The sequence below is a fragment of the Megalobrama amblycephala genome, linkage group LG7 (assembly GCF_018812025.1).
Source record: "Megalobrama amblycephala isolate DHTTF-2021 linkage group LG7, ASM1881202v1, whole genome shotgun sequence".
NCBI classification, from domain to species: domain Eukaryota; kingdom Metazoa; phylum Chordata; class Actinopteri; order Cypriniformes; family Xenocyprididae; genus Megalobrama; species Megalobrama amblycephala.
In genome coordinates, this window is record NC_063050.1 from 24380111 (window position 1) to 24400290 (window position 20180).

Here is a 20180-nt window from a genome sequence, read left to right on the forward strand (position 1 = left end):
TTTACATGTGCTAAATCGCTCAATACAAAAGCTCAAGTTCAAGATGCTGACACTCAAACAGATTATACCACAGTTCAGATCCGAGGACTGGTTTGTGGCAATAGACCTGAAAGATGCGTACTTTCATGTGTCCATCCATCCTTCTCACAGGAAGTTCCTCAGGTTTGCTTTTGGGGGCGAAGCTTACCAGTACAGGGTTCTTCCGTTTGGCCTATCATTATCACCCCACACATTCACGAAATGCGTGGACGCAGCTCTGGCTCCATTGAGGATCCAGGGCATTCGCATACTGAATTATATCGACGATTGGTTGATTCTAGCTCAGTCAGAGCAACTAGCAGTTCAACATCGAGACGTTGTTCTGTCCCATATGAAGAGGCTTGGGCTGAGGCTCAATGCCAAAAAGAGTGTGCTAGTTCCAGCTCAATCCACCAATTATCTGGGTGTAGTGTGGGACTCTACCACGATGCGGGCACATTTGTCTCCCGCTCGGGTGAGTGCCATTCTTATGGCTATGAAAGGGGTGAAGTTAGGCCAGTCACTCACTGTAAAACAGTTCCAGAAACTGCTGGGTCTGATGGCAGCTGCGTCCAACGTAATGCCTTTTGGCCTTCTGCACATGAGACCCCTACAGTGGTGGCTCAGGACCAGGGGGTTCTCCCCGAGGGGAAACCCTTTCCGCATGGTCAAAGTCTCAAAACGATGTCTTCGTTCTCTGACCATGTGGAAAGACCCCCGGTTCCTGTCCCAGGGACCCGTGTTGGGGGCCACTGTTCGTCGCGTAATGCTTACGACAGACGCCTCCCTCACAGGCTGGGGAGCGATCATGAGTGGTCGCTCAGCTCAGGGTCTATGGGAAGACCATCAGCTCTCTTGGCACATAAATCAGCTAGAGATGATGGCAGTGTTCCTAGCTCTAAAACACTTTCTCCCAGACCTGAGAGGTTACCATGTGTTGGTTCGTACGGACAACATTGCAGTGGTTGCATATATAAATCATCAGGGGGGTCTGCGGTCTCGCCGACTATATTACTTGGCCCGTCAGATCCTCCTGTGGTCTCAAGGGAAGCTGCTCTCGCTGAGGGCAGCTTACATCCCGAGACATCAAAATGTGGGAGCAGATGCCCTGTCGAGGCAGGGGCCAAGGCCCGGGGAGTGGAGACTCCACCCAGAAGTGGTGGATCTCCTATGGAAAAATTTCGGTCGAGCGGAAATCGACCTGTTTGCTTCGGCAGAGTCAACCCAGTGTCCGCTCTGGTACTCCCTAACACATCCAGCACCTCTGGGTCTGGATGCTATGGTACAGACGTGGCCTAGGCTGCGCCTGTACGCATTTACCCCGATCGCCCTGCTCCCGGGAGTTCTGGAAAAAGTACGCAGAGAACGGGCCAACCTAATACTGGTAGCCCCATTCTGGCCAACCAGGATATGGTTTTCAGACCTAGTGTCATTACTCAACGGCTCCCCAATGGAGCTTCCTCTCAGACAGGACCTCCTGTCTCAAGCAGGCGGCATGATTATACATCCCCGCCCAGAACGACTGAAACTATGGGCTTGGCCTCTGAGGGGGCCAGGTTCGTAGATGCTGGTCTCCCAACCGAGGTTGTGGAGACCATTCTTAATTCCAGAGCTCTCGCCACGAGGAAGTTGTATGCCTACAAATGGAATTTGTTTTCTACCTGGTGTAGACATAATAATACGGACCCTGTCCTTTCTTCCATTAGCTGTGTGCTAAAATTCCTCCAGGAAAAATTCTCGGAGGGTCTATCTCACTCAACCTTAAAGGTTTATGTTGCAGCAATTTCAGCATATCATGCTCCTCTTGAGGGGAATATCTTGGTAGGTCGAGACCTCCTCGTCACACGCTTCCTCCGTGGCACACTGAGGTTGAGGCCTCCAGTGCGCACAAGGGTTCCGAACTGGGACTTGGCTGTGGTCTTACAGGGGTTAGCTGAGGCTCCTTTTGAACCACTAGAGGAGGTTCCTGAGAGGTTCCTCACTCTTAAAACGATTCTTTTATTGGCTATCACTTCTCTGAAGCGGATAGGAGACTTACAAGCACTCTCTGTTGCTCCTTCTTTTCTTGAATTTGCTCCAGGAATGGTGAAAGCATTCCTGTATCCTAGACCGGGTTATGTCCCAAAGGTCCCTACCAATGTCCCAGGCCCCATTGTGCTTCAGTCCTTCTATCCTCCTCCATTTGAATCTGCGGATCAGGAAAAATTGAATCTGTTGTGCCCAGTAAGGGCTTTGGATGCTTATGTCCACAGAGCTGCCCTGTGGCGTAAGTCAGATCAATTGTTTGTCTGTTATGGGTCCCCTAAAAAAGGGGGCCCAGCATCAAAACAGAGAATGAGCAAGTGGGTGGTCGAGGCCATCTCACTTGCCTATGAAGTGGCCGGACAGCCTTCTCCTTTGAATGTTCGCGCCCATTCGACTAGGGGTATGGCGGCATCAAAAGCTTTGATGTCAGGAGTTTCCATGGGTGATATATGTGATGCAGCTGGATGGTCATGCCAGCACACATTTATTAAGTATTATAACCTTGATATCGGCTCCACTCCGGGGTCCTCTGTTTTGTCAAGATAACTTTGACAAGTGTTTGAGCTACGGCTCAGTTGGGATTGCGTTCCCAATGCGTTATCACGCAGCGTCGATAGTTCCCACGAAAGGGAACATCTCAGGTTACAGATGTAACCCTGGTTCCCTGAGTAGGGAACGAGACGCTGCGTCTCTTGCCGTACCCCTGCACACTTGCGAGTGCTTGCTTCAGACTTACTTAGAAGCTAGCGTGCTCTGCATCCACGTGTGCTTTATAATTTCCTGGTCCATAACGTCACCCGTCTCTGACGTCTCGCTACGCGATTGGCTAGATACATGAGTGCTTCAGTGACGACAGAAGGTTCCCAATGCATTATCACGCAGCGTCTCGTTCCCTACTCAGGGAACCAGGGTTACATCTGTAACCTGAGACGTTTCATGTTATAAGTTAAACAGATGTTATATTAAACTTTGTCTTGTAAACATTTTGGAAATTGTTTTTTTTTGTTCATCAAAGGGGGTGTACTCATTTATGCTGAGCACTGTATGTGCAATATATGTACACAATAAAGAATAAAACTTTATGAATATTACATGTAATGCTATTTTTTGTATCAAAAATGTATCAATAGCCATACATGGTCAATGCATATATTGCAGTATATTGAAAAATATAAGCTCTAGTTTCCCATATATGGAAATGTATTATGTAATATATCGAATTATATTTTGCAGTATATTCCCATTTATTTTTATTCCGTAAGGGTCTGTCAACTGGTTGCATGTCAATCGGTAAGAGCTAATCCTAATGTGCCAGGCACCCACTCACCTGCTTTTCAGCAAATCAGTTACAAATACAGGGCAAAGTTACATAACGTAATAATATTCATGAGCAATGCTAATAAGGTTTATAATGCATCCCGTCACTTTTCAAACTGAAACATTTCTGTTAAAGTATGAGCAAAGACTTTGCAATCAGCTAAAATGAAACCACAGATGGAATATGACATCATTTTTTTTTTTTTTTTTTGCATGTGCTGTCTTTGCACTCCTTACCTGACATAATGTTTTCTGAAGTACACAGAGTGAATCAGACATCAAACCTAATTGTTTTTGACAATGTTTGATTGTCTAACTGGCTTGTCATCTAACAAGACATGCAGGGGTTATTTTTTTATTATTATTTATTTATTTACTCATTGCAAGATGTCATTTAGATGAAGCATTCGTGCAGATCAGTGTTTAGTTGGAGAGGCAGAAACCTGAAATTTTCCAAAAAGTTGTTTGGGTCTTTGTGCCAACTGAGACATAATGTTCCTTAGGCACTGATGAGTAGCTTTAATTAATCAGTGCTTTATTTGGTTGGCAGCACCGTCTGTTTTCAATGTCAGAGTTACCTGGCTTATCTGTCAACTCGCAGCACGAACACAACGAGTGTTACGTGGTATTGATTGTTTATGTTATGTCTCTATTATACTTCTCCTTTTCCATATAAAGACAAGCTAGGTATTCTGGGCTACGGATTCTGTTGCTTTTTAAAAAATGGTACCACCCCCTTCCATCTTTGAGCCTCTATTCCCACTTTATCACAGTTTCTGGACAAAATCTAATAAACATTTGTAAAAATTCACCCATTCTAATTTGCAAATACCAATGCATAACAACAAACTGTTTATTTCATATAAAAATAGAAAGATCTCTATGGGAAAGAAATTTCTTTTCATCTTTATTCTGCTGCATGTAATAAGAGCAACTGACTCTCTGATGCCTTTCCAGGAGATAAACTGCTTATTTTAGACATTAAAAAAAGATCTCCCCCTTCTCGACACGTAAACATGATTGCCCCTGGATTTAGTTCTCATTAAACAAAGACTACATGTCAAAGCAATTAGGAAAGCAATGGTCACAGCGCAGGATTTAGAGCCATTTAAGACCTTGTCAGCCAGATCTCTTGGCACAAATATGTGAACGCAGGCTCCTGTATTCACTGGTTATGCTGCCTTTGATGACACACCATCTTGGATCTTTTTTGTTAACCATGATAATGACAAATTTGTTAATCTGTGAAGTAGGATAAATGTTCTAATGCTCCGAACATCTGATCTACGAACATCAAATCTTACCTATTGAGATACAGGTATATCAAAATTCAATCAAGCATTTCCAGGATGAAGTAGTACATGATTTTAGACAGACAAAAGACAAAGATACATTTCTATTAGTCCAGACAGCAACTGTGCATAACAGTTAGAAAGACTTTTCATTTTTTCGCTCAGTATGGATTACAAAGACAGTCTGCCAAACATTTAAAGCTGATGAGTGAATCATTTCACGGGAAACATTTTCCAAAGTGTCACTTGCAATTAGCAGCCAGCGTTGCATAACATGCCATTCAATGTGTCAAAGTGGGTGACACCAGACTCATCAGAATCTTATCCAGCCCACAAGGCCATTTCAGATTTGATAAAAGAGTTTGTGATGATTTATTAGCACCTTTCTCACCTGTTTTTATCAGCGAGAATGTCCTGTTGGAAATTCTTGTGCAGAACTCACAAGATGGAAATGTGTTTACTCGCTTGTTAAGTGGACCTGTTTTAACTGATTACGACATATTGTGAAAATGACTAAATAATGTAACAAATAATGTACTTGTAATGGCTAAATAATGTACTTTAATTTTAAATAAATATAGACTTATGAGTTGGGAGAGTTTAAAATATACATGCAAATCTTTGCTTTGTTTTTAAGATTCAAAGTAATGCTGCTCCCCCTCCTTTTAACAAATTCATAATGCAAAGAAGTAATACTCAGAGAACAAGAGGAATAACTAGAGGGGACTTATTGTTCCAAATCATAAAAGTACTTTTAGTCAGTCCACTTTCTCTGTAATGGCTTCGGAAGAATGAAACTCTTTGTCGGCGCATATTAGAGAAATTAATACTTACCATCTTTTTGCTGTTAAATTGAAGCTGTGGCTTTGTCAATAATCAGTTCTTTGAGTAGTATATGATTTGCCTGTCATCTTTATTTTTATTTTTATCCTTGTTTAGTTTATCTTTATCAATTTTAAAGTTTAGGCTGCCTTTTAAGAACTGGCCATGGATATCAGATGATGCTATGAAGAGTCAGAGTGGTAGCTGTGTAGACTGTCAATGGAGAGACCAAAATCTCTCAGATTTTAGTAAAAATATCTTCATTTGTGTTTCGAAGATGAATGAAAGTCTTAAGGGTTTGGGACGATATTAGGGAGAGTAAATGATGACAGAATTTAGATTTTTGGTTGAACTAACCCTTTGGGTTAAGTTTATGTTAAAGTGAGGAAACAAAATCACTCGCTTTTTTTCCAAGCAAAAAGCTTATCTAAGGATACTGCAGAGAGTTGAAAATAAACAATGGAATATTACACTTAAATTAACACAGATTCAGATTTGATCTGCTTGACGGCTAGACAAACAACAATCTGCACAGAAAGCATGCACCAGGAGCAGACGAGGACGCCCATTCTAGGTCAGATTTGGTAAATCTAGGACAACCCAGACTCTCCCAGAGCCTCGCCGCTGGTGCTGTCATGTTTTAAAACACTTTCATTTTCATCAGGAAATGCATGTGGCTCTAGCACAAAGCTAGACACTGTCCTTGCTTTTCTTTTTTCCTTTTGTTCTTCCTTTCTATGTTTTTGTAAACTCTACTTAATGTCTGACTGTTTCCACAGTCCAATCTTCCCATGATCTTGTTGTAAATAACATCATTCAGGGGTTTGCTAAGTTTGTAACTTACTTATTCATGTTTGACCTAGTACTGTAAATATATATATAATGTGCTACCATAATTTCCATTTAAACTTTCTATGCTCTTGAATGCACAGAGTTTCTATCGGTTCCAAATCCGTAATTCAGGTATAACTGTACCCTGTATATTACATTAGATATGAGCTGTGTGAATCAGTGACTTACTTAAAGTTTGAAAATGGAAATCTGAAGCCCATCTTTCCTTTACTCATTATTCATAACAGTAGTCTCCATCTGGGATAGTGGCAGTCTTGGCTGCAGTCCTTGTCTGTCTATGGAGTAGGATCTGGGACTCTGTTTGATTGAAGATATTGTGATATGTGGCCAAGGTGTAAATTTGTCTGGCAACCATGTACATCTCCTTCTACCCCCCAATTTTTATTTGGACTTTAATTATTTATTTATTTATTGCATTTATTTAATCAAGTTGGCATGACCCTTTAATCAGGAAAAATGTGGAAATATCCATGCTAGCCAGATTACAGGACACAAATGGTGTCCTGTTTGTTTAAACCATTTGACAGGGTTCTTGTATGAATTATACTTCATTATAAAAATGTCAGAAACGAGGATAAACAGAGCCGTTATAACTATGTATTAAAGTTAAAATGGTAACTACAATAATTAATCTTGTGTCGAGGATGGTAATTATATGTAGTTTTATGCAATTGTCTAAGTTGTTTTCTCCTTCAAATATGTAAATGAGGTTTATCACCACAGCAGTCTCTCCAGACGCACCCTGAACCTTACCTTGTGGCCCAGCAGCCACGTTAGATTACTTACAGAGGGGGAGAGCTGTTAATATTTCACTCCTCACTGTAAAGAGCGTGTGTGAATGGCCTGGAGTGTGAGACGGCACCTTCTGTTCGATGTGAGGCCTACAGTAAGCAGGCTTCTATCACACAGTTCCCACACGACTCCACTGCCTACAAGTTATATAAAGACCAAACTGAACTTTTAGCTAAACTTTTTATGAGTTTTACATTTTCTTGCTCATCATCCTGTAAATTTTCTTTTGTTATTAGGAATGTTAGCTGAATTAAGGGTGCCAAGGAAAGCTTCTGACATATTATATGAAACCATATGGAGAGATGAATCTCTTGACTATTTAAATATGAAAGCATATAAAAGTAGGTTAGGCTTAATTAGTAAAACTATTATATTTTGCACAACTATTCCTCTGTTATTGCATGCTTTTTTCTCCCTTCAATTTTGAATTAAATCCCTTGCAACCTGCATTACAAACTGTGTAATTATTTATTTGTTTATTTATTATTTTTAATGTAAATAAGTAATATCCAAATATAGTTTCCAATATTGTCTTGTTAATTAAATCTCTTGACATTTATACTTTTTTTCCCCATATATACTACAATGCAAAAGTTTGGAGTCTGGAAGATTTTTTGATCATATATACTGTATGTAGTACCTCTGCTGTGCATGTACTCACTTTAACTTTTCAAAACACATTAGTTATTTGTAATTTTCTGTTATTTAAAGTAACAAAATATCATGTGGTGCAACTGTCCGACCATAACTTGGAAACGTCTTTCAAATGACTCTAATTTTTTTCTAATTCATTTTCTGCACTATTTGGCATGATTTCCAACATGTCTTGTAATCCTGTACAAAACTGCAAAGCATTTGTTTTTATATTTCCATCATAATATACAAACAATCTTTCTCAGATTATGTCCTTTTATGAAATATCATGTAGTGCAATCAAAAAACTACCACTTTGGGACTTTCATGTTAAAATCCATTCAAAGACAGGAAGTTGCATCATATACCAATTTGCATAGGACCCATGGAAGTAGCGAGCAAGTTTATAACTCTGACTTAAATTTTGAAAAAAAAAAAAAAACTTTTTAACGGCATGGTATGTAGTTACCACATTTGGATATCATGTATGACCTCAAAAAAAAAAAAAAAATTAATATTAAAGGTTCATGAAACCCCCCTGTTTTACCCAAGCGGCAACCTCCCCCAGTTTCTCTTGAGGCCAATACGGAAGTGACTTAAACTGCAATTCGTCGACTGGCCGCTAGGGACAGGCTGCAGAAGAGAGCAGAATCTCATTCTGCAGTCCCATGTTAAAATGGCCAAATTTACAGCAGAAAAAAAAACATGTTTACAGGTTGGTACAAATTGTGGTTTTGGTCTATACTGCTAATGTTGCCCTTCATGACAACTCTGAGGGGGGTGAATTTTTTTATAACTCATCCGTTTAAATTATATTAAGCCTTAAAGTTCTGCATAATTGAGGGCGTGGTCACTTGAGTGACAGGTGGATCGCGCTGCTGTCTGTGAGCCGTCACCTCAGCTAATTCCAGCCGCTAAATTTGGCATCTCTGCCGTGTTTGTGCTTTTTTCGGGATTATTTTATACAATTATAAAATAATATGGTTTGCTGCGTTAATGCTCGAGACAGATGTGCGACTGTGTATATGTGCACGTATGCGGAAGGAAAGGATCGTCGTGGCATTGGCTAAAAGTTTTGTTCGTGAGATTTACTATGACTATGGCTGGAGAACATCCCTCTCAAGACACCACAAACTCCGACAGCACTGCTTGGATATTAACTAAAACTGCTGCATTTTGGACGTGGGCTCATTTGTTTGTGAGATATATATCATCATGTACAGTTTTACAACATAAACACTGCTCAGGTTGCATAATTTCTTGAAGAACAATGATGGAGAGCAGATCATTCAGAAGAAATGTGATGCAAACAATGGATAATATATTAATATTTCATGGATTTAACGCTTTTGTGGACAAAAAGTACTGTTTTTTTTGTTTGTTTGTTTGTTTTTCAGTGGACAATCATGGACATTTTACCCAAGTGCAACGGATTGGATTTATTTCGCGATCACTATTTCATTATAAAGGTATGAAGTCCCGTTTGATTTTTCGTGTTGTCATGTGCAAACCTGACACAAATTTCAATTAAGTTACTGGTGCTGGAGCATATCATAAAAAAGACGCCGTAGATTGACAGTATATAACTTATCTTTATTAACTAATAAAGATAAGTTATATCATTAGAATATTAATATTTTAGATAGTATCTCCTTTGCCTGCTAACATGTTCACGTTGAGCTAGGCGGTGTGGTTTCAGTAACCATGGCAACTCAGTTCAACTACGTCCCGCCTCTTTGCCCATTTTCAGGTATCCGGGAGTGACGTGCGGTGAAAAGCAGCTAAGATTGCAGCGGCCTCATTTTCGCCTCAAAACTGCTCTTCAGAAATCTACGGGTGACGTCACGGACACTACGTCCATATTTTTTTTACAGTCTATGGTTTTACCCTGGTCATTCACACCTCTGAGCTGCAAAAACTCTGTAAAGCTCTGGAAAAGTGGGAGTGTATAGAGGGGGAAGAGGGGAGAGAGCAACCAATGAAGCACAGACATAGAGCACACTCATTATACAGAATAATGAATATTAATATATGAGCACGGAGAAAATGACAACAAACTCCCAAGCACAAGGAAGAAATGCGAAAGAATATTTAATAGGGCTAATAATAGGCTACTTTGATTATGTTTACGAGCACTGCACTCAAAATCAGTCTTTTGTCTTTTGTCATGTCGTAGTGTTCAGATAGGCCACACCACTGTATCAGTGTCCAGTTTGCACATATAATACATTTGAAGAAGACTTGATGAAATATGTGTGCATAACTACACCATGCTGGTTCATGTTTGGTGCAGGAGAATGTGTGAAATAAAAACTTTAAACACGGATACTTTATTCTGTATGAGCTATGTGCCACGTGGCTAGTGTTATTAAACTCATCGCGGCTCTCCGTGCTGAAACCGATCATATGCACGCTCCGCGTATATCATAATAACAATTGTATTTTTCATGTGTTCGTATTCAAACTCCAGCTCTGACCACATCGCGAGCAAAATACAAACAACACATGTGCTGCTGTGCTGAAAGAAACAGCCTACGGCTCGCATGTTTGAACGCAGCTAGAGCAGGCAGAGGTGAATGAACAGCACTTTTGTGACATTTGAATTCTCCGCTGTAATGCGATCTCATGCAAACATATTTTCCACTTGTACTGGTAGATTACAGCAAAACAATCCACATGCACACAAACCTCTGCTCTGGTCACATCTCAGGAAAACACATTGTGTTGTAGCACTGAGGAAACGAACACCAACGATATGTCTCTGAATGACAAAAGACCGAGGCGTCAAGAGAAAGACAAGAGATATTTCCTCATACATAATACCGCAATTATAATCGTATGCATACTACAGCGCAGTGATTGGATTAAATGAGCTTTATGTCATGAATATATGTTGAGACTCCCTCAAAACGGTCTATGTCAGCATGTTCGACCATGCCCATACTTGGGCCGAAAGTACACGATTACATCAGATTTTGTGACGTTGCTCCAACTCCGCTTTTCAAACCGGAAGACAGAAATCACTCTGAAAAATGCAAAAATAACCATTTTCACTAATGAATAACATTAACGAGTACCTTTAGTGTTTTCAATTATGTGCAGCCTACATATCTGTTTACATCTCAAAAAAAGTGTTTTGGGGTTTCATGACCCTTTAAGGTATGACATTTTGTGGGAAGCTAGCTTGTTTTGTTTAGGTGGCCAATTCTGTGCCAGTAAATTTTGACTGAATTTGAAAATATCATGCGGTGCGACCACTGCTGTGTTTTCTATGATAGATATATGTCCTAGATTGGCAGTTTTTGTGCTTTTATATACATAAAGTACTTTATTTCAGAATCATTTGGAATATATTTTTATGCAATTTGGGTCATTTTATAAAAATATTTCAGACAGTTCATGTATATTGTACATATGAGAAAAATACCAAAATTTTTTTTTTGTAAATGTTAGTAATTTTTTAGTAATTTTTTTTAGTAATTTTAGTTAGGTAATAATGCATTTATTAGTCATTTATTGTTTATTTATTTATAACTATTTCAATCTATTTTACCAGATGCCACTGCCAAGCAAAGTAAAAACCACTGGCTATATAGGTAGCTTATTAATTCTGACCCTGCAGCAAGAATGGAGTTACACCTTAGGAGAAGAGTGAAATGTTATTACAATTTAAAATATCTGTTTTCTATGTGAATATATAGTAAACAGAAATGTATTCCTGTGATCAAAGCTTAATTTTCAGCATCTTTACTCCAGTCTTCAGTGTCAAATGATCCTTCAGAAATCATTCTAATATGCTTATATGCATATCCCTCTTCTTTTCACTCTTTATATGTTACCAATTGGACAAATAATCAGACGCTGTGGGTTTAACTTCCACTGTTATGTTGATGACATTCAGATTTACTTTAGCACACCTTCCACCTCAGTGTTTCCTCTGCCTACATTAACACCTTAAACGGTTAGTTCACCCAAAAATGAAAATTCTGTCATTTATTACTCACCCTCATACCGTTCCAGACCCGTAAGACCTTCATTACTACAGAACACAAATTAAGATACTACAGTGACTACAGTGGTTCAATATTAATATTATAAAGCGACGAGAATATTTTTGGTGCGCCAAAAAAACAAAATAACGACTTATTTAGTGATGGTCGATTTCAAAACACTGCTTCAGGAAGCTTCGGAGCACAATGAATCAGCGTATCGAATCATGATTTGGATTGCGTGTCAAACTGCCAAACAGCTGAAATCACGTGACTTTGGCGCTCCGAAAAGATGATTCGACACACTGATTCATTATGCTCCGAAGCTTCTCACTATATAAGTTGTTATTTTGTTTTTTTGGCGCACCAAAAATATTCTCGTCACTTTATAATATTAATATTGAACCACTGCACTCACATGAACTGATTTAGATGTGTTTTTAGTACCTTTATGGATCTTGAGAGAGGAAATGTCATTGCTCCCTATGCAGGCCTCACGGAGCCATCGGATTTCAACAAAAATATCTTGATTTGTGTTCCAAATATTAACGAAGGTCTTACGGGTGTGGAACGGCATGAGGGTGAGTAATTAATGACAGAATTTTCATTTTTGGGTGAACTAACCCTTTAACTCACTTCTTTATGGCCCTTTAGCTAAAAATATCAAACAGTTACAATATGTTCAAAACTGTGCAATTCGCTTTATCACTCACACAAGAAAGAATGAGGACATTACTCCAATCCTATCACCTTTGTTGGCTTCCTTGTGTATAAACTTCAAGGTACTAATTTTCACTTACAAAGCTCTCCATGATCTTGGTCCTACATATTTATTTGACTTACTTCAGCCTTATGCTCCAGTTCGCTTCTTATGATCTTCTAGTGCGGGATTGTTAGTCACCCCCCTAAATTTAGCCAGCATATGGTTTTGTTTTGGGGGGTTATCGCTGCTCTCCCTGCTCTTATCCATGCTAGGCTGCATGGAAGGGCAAGGAGTTTTTGCCCAGAACAGAACCATACCACCAATCCAAACTGTATACTAACTGCCAGTCATCTTTGATGATAGTGATCCTGACAGAAATGTTGTTTGTTTGAATTCCTCAGCGACCTCTGTACTTTCAGCCCTTGGTATGTGTATTGTGCTTTGATGTTGATGTTTTTTGGTCCTCTACCTTAAACCTGTCTTTGTAAAGTGGCTTTGGGTGTTGAAAAGGCACTATATAAATAAAGATTATTATTATTATTATAGACACTGGTAACTTAGGGATGACCTCGTGGTCATGACAGGACAGACTGAGAGTTCATAGGCGAAAGACGGATGGTGAAGCAGAGAGTTCATCAGTGGTATCCTTGACCATAGCAGGAAATATCAAGAGTTCAAGAACAGTAGCCGCTGCTTCAGATAAAACTAGGTCAGGTGCCACCGTCTCGGGAAAAACTGAAGAAAAGTGCTCGGCCCAGACATATAGAATGGTCATTGCAATGACAGGAAGTGCAGTCGACAGTGGGAGTACCTCTGAGACCCCCAGACTCGATTACACTGGACTAGGATGCACTGGACTCAGAAGATGAAGTTGAAAACACTGAGATGCCGGCCGCTTGTACCGACATCAGTGGTAGAGCCACCAAACAGGAAGTTTGTCTCAAATGCCTGGGGATCACTAGAAGCTTCAGGTGTGGTGACACTAATGACTGGAGAGTCTGGTGTGGCAGCCATGACTCTGGACTTGGGATTACCGGACTAAGCAGTGCTGTAAGCATAGAGCTTGAGGTCATCAGACTAGGAGTTGTTGGAAACTGTGGTGGGCCTAGCTCCGTGACCATCAGCTGCTGGATCTGTAAATGGCGAAGACTTCTGTTATGTGTACTGCTCGGAGACGCGACTAGGAGATCCAAATGCAAGCTTTATTGAGTGGAATCCATAATTGTAATCCATATACTGTAACATGCATAAAGTCAAAACCACAGGGTTAGTTATTCAATCCCAATAATAATACAGGTGCTGGTCATATAATTGGAATATCATCAAAAATGTATTTAGAGATTTATTTCCCTAATTCCATTCAAAAAGTGAAACTTGTGTATTATATTCATTCATTAGACACAGACTGATATATTTCAAATGTTTATTTCTTTTAATTTTGATGATTATAACTGACAACTAAGGAAAATCCCAAATTCAGTATCTCAGAAAATTAGTATATTGTGAAAAGGTTCGATATTGAAGACACCTGGTGCCACACTCTAATCAGCTAATTAACTCAAAACACCTGCAAAGGCCTTTAAATGGTCTCTCAGTCTAGTTCTGTAGGCTACACAATCATGAGGAAGACTGCTGACTTGACAGTTGTCCAAAAGACGACCATTGACACCTTGCACAAGGAGGGCAAGACACAAAAGGTCATTGCAAAAGAGGCTGGCTGTTCACAGAGCTCTGTGTCCAAGCACATTAATAGAGAGGCGAAGGGAAAAGATGTGGTAGAAAAAAGTGTACAAGCAATAGGGATAACCGCACCCTGAGAGGATTGTGAAACAAAACCAATTCAAAAATGTGGGGGAGATTCACAAAGAGTGGACTGCAGCTGGAGTCAGTGCTTCAAGAACCACTACGCACAGAAGTATGCAAGACATGGGTTTCAGCTGTCGCATTTCTTGTGTCAAGCCACTCTTGAAAAACAGATAGCATCAGAAGCTTCTTGCCTGGGCTAAAGACAAAAAGGACTGGACTGCTGCTGAGTGGTCCAAAGTTATGTTCTCTGATGAAAGTAAATTTTGCATTTCCTTTGGAAATCAGGGTCCCAGAGTCTGGAGGAAGAGAGGAGAGGAACACAATCCACGTTGCTTGAGGTCCAGTGCAAAGTTTCCACAGTCAGTGATGGTTTGGGGTGCCATGTCATCCGCTGGTGTTGGTCCACTGTGTTTTCTGAGGTCCAAGGTCAACACAGCCGTATACCAGGAAGTTTTAGAGCACTTCATGCTTCCTGCTGCTGACCAATTTTATGGAGATGCAGATTTAATTTTCCAACAGGACTTGGCACCTGCACACAGTGCCAAAGCTACCAGTACCTGGTACCAGTACCCAGCATGGTATCCCTGTTCTTAATTGGCCAGCAAACTCGCCTGATCTTAACCCCATAGAAAATCTATGGGGTATTGTGAAGAGGAAGATGCGATATGCCAGACCCAACAATGCAGAAGAGCTGAAGGCCACTATCAGAGCAAACTGGGCTCTCATAACACCTGAGCAGTGCCACAGACTGATCGACTCCATGCCACGCCGCATTGCTGCAGTAATTCAGGCAAAAGGAGCCCCAAATAAGTATTGAGTGCTGTACATGCTCATACTTTTCATGTTCATACTTTTCAGTTGGCCAAGATTTCTAAAAATCCTTTCTTTGTATTGGTCTTAAGTAATATTCTAATTTTCTGAGATACTGAATTTGGGATTTTCCTTAGTTGTCAGTTATAATCATCAAAATTAAAAAAATTAACATTTGAAATATATCAGTCTGTGTGTAATGAATGATACAAGTTTCACTTTTTGAATGGAATTAGTGAAATAAATCAACTTTTTGATGATATTCTAATTATATGACCAGTAATGTAAAAGGTCCAAGGCACAGGCAGTTGCACACCTGGATACATATTGAACTCCATCTCAAAGAGTCTTTAATACTAGACAGCTATGCTTTAACATTCCTATTAAATTTAATGGCAGTTGCTCGGCTGATGTCCTGGAGCTGCTTTAAAAATATATTTAAAAAGTATTAATTCAATTATTTATACCTAAATTTGAATTGTTTTTAATTGTGAGAACCAGGTGGTGTAGTTACAGCATCAACCACCAGGGGCTAATGAGGTCATGCTAACCAGTCTTGACCCCTTGGGTCATCTAAACAGAAAGGGTTTTGCTTCAAAATCAGCCATTTTACTCGCTCAAGCATCAATGTTTGTCTTTAAAATCCCACAGCACATGTTCAACTACAAAAAAACCTGGTCTCATTTCCTGCAGCAATCTCTTTATAAACTTCTCTGTGTGAGACAAGGGGGACTAAAGCCATTGACTGGAGAGCAGAGAATTGGAAATTAAAAGCATTAAATCACAATTTGTTGTTTGTGGTGACACATCCTTCATGGGCCAGTGGGCCGCCGTGGAGAGGTCATCCACTGGCTCTGAGTGATGTGCTTCATCAAAAGGTGCTCTGGTACCGAATATTTAGGCTCACCGTTAACCCCCTCCAGATGACATGATGGGTTTGCCTGCACATTTGTTACTGTTGTGTGCAAAATTGAGACTGACAGGCTATGAAGTTGTTTTTAACATAGGCTAATAGTTTAAATGGTACATAAAGGACACATATATAGACTGTGTCCAAAAGCTAAAAGATGCTGCCTCCGCAGGCAAGATACAGAAGTAGGAAGGTGACAAGGCATGTCGAAAATCCAATTTTCACGCACCATCCTGTTTACCTTCATCTGATTGATTTTTGAAGGCAGCATAGATGTATCCTTCACTGCCTATGATATCCCACAATCCTGTGCATTCGCTTCCATGACAGTTGAGCTAAAAAAAAAAAAAAAAAATGGTATCTGAAAGTTGCGGTTGGTGGTAAGTTTGTGTGTAAATGTGCATTTCTGACCAACTTTTTTCAGTTTTGATGTCATTTCTAGTGAGAAATTACTATTGTGGTAATTAAATATTTGCTCAGTTATCACCAAAGTATATCTCTCTCTATTTTGTTGTAGATCATTAAACCATTATGTTGCCTCAGAAGCCTGTTCAAAATCAGTTTGGTGAGGTACCTGTGCAAATGCTGTCTGCAAAGTTGACTGTAAGCTTTTGGACACAGCCTGTATGCTTTCCAGCAATCCCAGAATGCATTGCGATAAGTTCAGTGAAAAAAAAAAATCAATCCAGTATGGCGGTTGAGATGAGAAAAATATCAATTTAGTATTGATAAAAAAAAGTACTTCAGTGTAATTAGTATATGGTGATTTTTAATGTTTACTAGTGCTGTTAGCATAGAAGCATGCTAAGGTCAAACTCTGTTGCAAGTCAAATCTTTGCATGCCTCAAAAGTTCCTGCCTATATATACTACTGTTCAAAATGTTGAGGACAGTAAGGGTATTTTTAAAGGAATTAATACTTTTATTCAGGATGCATTAAATTAATCAAAATGAACAGTTAAGACATTTAGCTCATAATGTTACAAAAATGTTATCTTTAATGTAAATGCTGTTCTTTTAATTGTTCTATTTATCAAACAATCCAGCACAAAAGCAGCACAACTGTTTTTAACATTGATAATAATATAAATGTTTCTTGAGCACAAAATCAGCATATTTGAATGATTTCTGAAGGATCATGTGACACTGAGGACTGGAGTAATGATGCTGAAAATTCAGCTTTGCCATCACAGGAATAAATTAAATTACAGTTACTTTAAATTGTAATAATATTTCAAAATATTACTGTTTTCACTGTATTTTTGATGGGCTTGACAAGCACAAAAGCCCTCTTTCAAAAATATAAATAAACCAAATGCAAATGGTAGTGTAGATTTCTGTGAACAAGCTGTGAAAAGAGACATTTTCTCTTGCTAGTTCTTGTATAAACGATACAGAAAAAAAATCCAGCCATATTTATGTTACGTTATGCTGCATTAAGCTCTATCATGACAACTCTCTGAAGAGTTTAGCATGGTAATGGATATGATGATGTTAATGTATTTGGTCTTCTTGGTTGCTGAAAAGCAAGTACAGAAACTTGCTACTGCCAAATTGCCAATGCATACACTCTGCTGTGAGCATGATATGCTGCTGCTGCACAAATAGCATATGTGAAATTGCATGTAGCCGATCTATACGGGTGGAGCTGGGGAAGGTGGAGAGTTTCTCTGAAAGGAGAACGTCTCAGGTTACAGATGTAACCCCTGTTCCCTGAGTAAGGGAACGAGACGCTACGTCGAATGACGTGATGGGAACCCTCTGTGTTTTGTGTTCGTGAAGCACCTCTGTATCCAACCAATGAGAAAGACGTGACGTCAGAGGCGGGTGACGTCACGGATCAGGAAGCTATAAAGCATACCCGGAACAAAGCACGCTAGCTTCTGTAATATGTCTGAAGCAAGCGCTCCAGGTATGTAGGAGGTACGGCAACGTGACGTAGCGTCTCGTTCCCTTACTCAGGGAACAGGGGTTACATCTGTAACCCGAGACGTTCCCTTTCGTGGAAACTATCGACGCTACGTCGAATGACGTGATGGGAACGCTATCCCAACTACGCCGTGTCTCCGAGTGCCTGGCTGTTGTCTTGTAGAACTCTGGCACCCGGAGTAACATTTAGGTTGAGATTATAAAATCTAATGAAGGTGTGCTGGGATGACCATCCAGCCGCACCACATATGTCGTCCAGAGAGACTCCGGACAAGAGAGCTTTAGATGCAGCCATACCTCTCGTGGAATGAGCACGCACGACTAAGGGACATGGGAGTCCCACTGTTTCATACGCTAGTGAGATGGCCTCAACCACCCACTTACTCATCCTCTGCTTGGATGCTGGGCCCCCTCTCTTAGGGGACCCATAACACACAAATAACTGATCCGTTTTTCTCCACAGGGCAGCTCTGTGGACGTAAGCATCCAGTGCCCTCACGGGGCAAAGCAGATTTTTCTTCTCCTGATCTGGATTTGTGAATGGAGGCGGGCAGAATGCCTCAAGTATGATGGGACCTGGGACCCTCGATGGTACCTTCGGAACATAGCCCGGTCTAGTGTGTAGAAAGGCCTTAATCATGCCCGGTGCAAATTCTAGACATTATGGAGCGACTGACAGCGCTTGTAGGCCGCCGATCCTCTTTAGTGAAGAAACGGCCAGTAGGAAGATGGTTTTTAATGTCAGGAATTTTTCTGACACTTCCTCTATTGGCTCAAAGGGAGCCTCGGCTAACCCCTGAAGCACAATAGTCAGATCCCAGGTCGGAGTTTTTGTGCGCACCGCAGGTCTCAACCTGAGTGCGCCACGGAGGAAGCGTATAACTAGGGGGTCTCGACCCACCGAAGAACCCCCTAGAGGATGATGATAAGCCGAAATGGCTGCAATATAAACCTTCAGTGTTGAAGGGGATAAGCCTTCTGAAAACTTTTCTTGAAGGAACTGTAGCACATAGCTGATAGGAGACTGGACAGGGTCCAAATTACGTTGTTCACACCATGTAGCGAACAATTTCCATTTATATGAATACAGCTTCCTCGTGGAGGGAGCTCTGGAGTGAAGTATGGTCTCCACAACCTCGGTTGGGAGACCAGATTCTATGAGCCTTGCCCCCTCAGAGGCCAGGCCCACAGTTTCCACATTTCCGGATGGGGATGGAGAATCGTACCGCCCGCTTGAGACAAGAGGTCCTGTCTGAGAGGAAGCTCTAGGGGAGAGCCGCTTAGTAGTGACATTATGTCTGAAAACCATATCCTGGTCGGCCAGTAAGGGGCCACCAATATTAGGTCGACCCTCTCCTGGCGGACCTTCTCCAGAACTCCCGGGAGCAGTGAGACTGGGGGAAATGCGTACAGACGCAACCTCGGCCACGTCTGTAGCATAGCGTCCAGCCCTAGAGGTGCTGGGTGCTGTAGGGAATACCACAGAGGGCACTGAGCTGACTCCTCTGTGGCAAACAGATCGACTTGAGCTCGACCGAAAGTTTTCCATATCAACTCCACCACCTCGGTGTGGAGTTTCCATTCCCCTGGTCTCGCGCCCTGCCTCGACAGGGCGTCTGCTCCCACATTCAACCGTCCGGGGATGTAAGCTGCTCTCAGCGAGAGGACCAGAGGAGGATGCGACTGACCAACTTTGATAACAGGCGAGACCGCAAACCCCCCTGATGGTTGATGTACGAGACCACCGCAGTGTTGTCCGTACGGACCAACACATGGTGATCTCTCAGGTCTGGGAGGAAGTGTTTCAATGCAAGAAACACCGCCATCATCTCCAGCCGATTTATGTGCCAGGAGAGCTGATGGTCCTCCCAAAGACCCTGAGCCGAGCGACCACTCATGATCGCCCCCCAGCCCGTGAGGGAAGCATCTGTCGTAAGCATTACACGACGACCAGAAGTCCCCAGCACGGGTCCCTGGGTTAGGAACCAAGGCTTCTTCCACATGACCAGAGCACGAAGGCATCGCCGCGTGACTTTGATCATGCGAAAAGGATTTCCCCTCGGGGAAAACCCCTTGGTCCTGAGCCACCACTGTAAGGGTCTCATGTGCAGGAGGCCAAAAGTAATGATGTTAGACGCAGCTGCCATCAGACCCAACAGTCTCTGAAACTGTTTTACAGTTTACTAGCAGTTCGACTGGCCTAATTTCACCCCTTTCACGGCCCCGAGAATGGAACTCACACGAGCAGGGGACAACTGCGCCTGCATCGTGGTGGAATCCCAG